A 3,918-nucleotide genomic window follows, 5' to 3' on the forward strand; every position below is an offset into this window, starting at 1 on the left:
CTCTCCCAGGTCTTTTCCTTCATCTTGAACCAAAGAAAAACCATCTCTGGCTCCAGGGGTGGTAACAGAGGCCACAACTCTGCTGGAATCTTGGCTTTCAAGGATCCAGAATCCATGAGATAAGATAGACCACTGGACCACCACTGGGGCTGAACCAGGGTTCATCTGGAATGCAGTAAAGCCTTTCTCTGTACTAGTTTTGCCTTTGAAAAATGCAGTATAGGAGAGTGTGGTGGGTGAAAAGCAAGCACAAGTATTCTTGGCTATCCAACTTTATTTGGTTTGCATAGGAGAGATACCAGTAGTCTAAAGTCAGACCAAGAAAAGTGAAAGTGTTAGTTGCATCTGAGTCTTTGTGACCCCCATGGATAGTAGCCCACCAGGCTCCTCTGTCCATGAGATTTCCCAGGCAAGAATACTGAGTGGGTTGTCATTTCTTTCTCCAGGGTGTCCTCCTGAACCTGGGTCTCCTGCATTGCAGGCAGCTTCTTTACTTTCTGGGCCATCAGGTAAAGTCAGACCAGCCTGGGTTCAAATCTCACCCTACCACTTCTTACTGAGTGATCCTGGACACCTTATTTGCCTTAGCTTCTTTGGCTATAAGATGGGAATAATAGCCAACTCAAGGAGCTGTTGCAATGAGACAACATACCTGAAGGGCCTGAGAAGTTTTTGATAAATGTTAACACTGAGTGTCTGTCAACAAACTACAATATGCCTACATGGGGTTGGCCTTGGAGGATAGTTAAGGTTCTGATGGAATTATGAGCTGCTGGCTATTGGGAGGCTGTACTCCTGTTGGGAGACTGTTCTTTTGAACAGGCACTAATTATCTCTTGCTCTGGACTTTTCAAACATGTTTGTGTAATAAAGATAGAGATGGTGTGTCCCCTCAGATCAAAGGCCAGGCATGCTTACTGTCTGGCATAATTAAGATAATGCCTCTCTCTGGAGCAAAAGGTTGGTTTGCTTATGGCCTGTTATAAAAGTTGAGGTTCCCTAAGGTCAGGGGTCCTCACCTGTATTGCAACCCACTGTGTGTACAACTATTATTTGACCCTCTTTATGATGCCCTTGTCAGAATTTGGGTTGGGGGAACCAGCACCAAAAATGTTAATACTCTGGCTACTGCTGTGAGGAATAAACCACCCCCCTCCTTTTTTTCCCCCAAAGCAGGAGTCTCATGTCTTTTACTGATATCCATAAAACAGTGGTTGGCTAACTTGTTAGCATGCAGGAGGGCTAAAATCTCTGGCACTTTGCAGTTCTCAACACTGGCCTTGTCTAGGATGCCTGCTGTCATCTAGAGCAGGGGTCCCCAACCTCCAGGATCTAATGCTTGATGATCTGAGCAGAGCTGATATAATAATAATAGAAATAAAGTGCACAATAAATGAACTGTGCTTGAATCGTCCTGAAACCATTCCCCCTCCAACCCTGATCCATGGAAAAGTTGTCTTCCATGAAACCAGTCCTGGTTCCAGAAAGGCTGGGGACTCTTGAGAGAGGAGAGAAGAGGTAGAAATAAGTAAGCAAACCTTCTCTTCTTGGAATCTTTAATCAGTGCCCAGGCACTTCCCTGGGGGTGCCTGATTTCTGCTCTGAGGCCTGCAAGTTTCTGTCTGCAGAAGAAGCATTTCTGGAACAATTGGTGAGGCAGAGAACAGGAGACAATGTAGGACAATATGTCAGGTTTCACCTTCTGCATAGAAAAATGTTCTCCAAACTACAGACATCTGAGTACCACTTTGATGTTTATTTTAGTCATATCTGTCTGCAGCCTCCATAATTGCTTTCATAATGCTATTTTTAATTGACTTGCCCTTTTATTTACTCAGATAATTCTTTTAGCAAGAAACTTGATTTCACTATGATAAATGGAAAATCCAGGATTGCTTGCTGTACACGGAAGACAACGTGGCAAGTAATTATAATGAAAACAGAAATAGCATTGTCAAACAGCAACCAGATGCAGTTGCCCCTGAAGACCATGGTCCTGTTCCTACTGTTACAAAGGGATGTGAGCCAGGGTTAGAGAGGATTTGAAGATAGACTTTCACCAAACAGGCTTTCCTCATGATGTAATGAGCATCACTGGGAGATGAGTAAAGAGGAAGTTACCTAATGCCATGGGAACTTGTTACCCCAGATTGCCCAGAATGGGAGATGCTGGCCAGGAGTGATGTGATCCTCAACTAGAAGAGCCCCCTGCTCCTTGAGTGTCCTCCTTGCTTCCACTGAAGTGCTGGCCCTGCCTCCAGTCTCTACCTCCCCCCAGGACAGCCAGAGGAGGCTTTCCAAGCTCCTGCCCAACTGGCATTCCCCTCTCAGGACTCCCTGTTTCCCTTAGGATCGTGTCCAAGCTCTCTAACCAGCAGTCAAGGCCACCCACTAGTTCTTGTCCATCCGACACTTGGCCTGCTTTCCAAACAGTACCACTTACAGGTCACTCCTTCATTCAGCAGTTTACTGAGTTTTGCCACCTTGTGTACTGTTCTAGAGTCTGGGGCCATGGTCACCTTGTGACTTTATAGGTTCTAGGCACTTTTGCCATCATGGACCTCTTCCTCAAAAAAAGAAAAAAAAAATATATATATAAATCATGTTTTGGGGACTTCTCTGGTGGTCTTGTGGCTAAGATTCCACACCCCCAATGCAGGGAGCCTGGGTTCCATCCCTGATCTCCAGGAACTAGATCCCACATGCCACAACTAAGAGTTTGCATGATGTAACTAAGATCTGGTGCAGCCAAATAAAATGTAAAAAATACATATTGAAAAATCAAATTTTGTAGCTATATTGGTATAAAGGTGAATAAAATCTGGGATGGAATCATTATTATCATATTCTTCTGCTTTTTCTGATTATAAAATAAAATTAAAAACATACTCCCTGGCATTCCAGTGGTTAGGATTGGGCTGTTTCACTGATGTGGTTTTTCACAGATGTGGTTCAATCCCTGATCCCTGGTTGGGAAACTAAAACTCCACAAGTCACACAACACAGCCAAAAAGAAAAGATGAAGTGTCATGGGCCCTAGGTACTGTGCCTACTGTGCCTAATGGGGAATTCTGTCCTGACTGGGCCATGAACGGTGAACACATATGCACACAGACAGAGACAGACAGACAGGGTCTTCCTTGGCAATCCAGTGACTAAGACTCCGTGCCTCCAATGCAGGGGGCATGGGTTCAATCCCTGGTCATGGAACAAAGATCCCAGATGCTATATAGCGTGGACAAAAAGTTAAAAAAGAAAAAAAAAGCCCAGGTCTCATCTCAGCTTGCTCACTGCTGAGGAAATATTTCCAGGGAATCGCTGTATGACAGACACTGTGCTTGGGCTGGTAACAATGTTCTGGGCCCAGAGGAAGCCCCTCCTGGTGACTTTCTCCCTCCCCAGAGGTTAGGTGTCCAAGCAGTGTTTCACAGCATCGTCTTAAACACTTACCTTTCTGCTCTGCAACAGCTTCCTTCCTTATCTGTTCCTGAAGTTGTAAATTCTTTGAGAGAAGAGAACACGTGTGTATTTTTGTATTCCTAGCATCTTGTCTGGCACATGGTAGATGCTCCATGATTCTATATTAGATGTCTTAGTCTGTTTGGGCTGCTGTAACAAAAATACCATAGCCTGGGTGGCTTAAACAACAAACGTTTCTTTCTCACAGTTTTGGAGTCTGGGGAGTCCAAAATTAAGGTGCCACCAGCAGATTTGGTGTCTGGTGAGGGATAGCCTGCTTCCTGGCTCATAGATGGTGAATACTTGCTATGTCCTCACAAGATGCAAAAGGGAAAGGGAGCTTTGTGGGATGTCTGTTATGAGGACGCAAATCCCACTAATGAGGGCTCCACCCTCATGACCTAATCACCTCCCAAAGGTCTCATCTCCTGATACTATCACACTGCGGGTTAGGTTCTC

Source organism: Bos mutus, chromosome 25 (assembly GCF_027580195.1).
Source record: "Bos mutus isolate GX-2022 chromosome 25, NWIPB_WYAK_1.1, whole genome shotgun sequence".
In the NCBI taxonomy this organism is placed as follows: Eukaryota; Metazoa; Chordata; class Mammalia; order Artiodactyla; family Bovidae; genus Bos; species Bos mutus.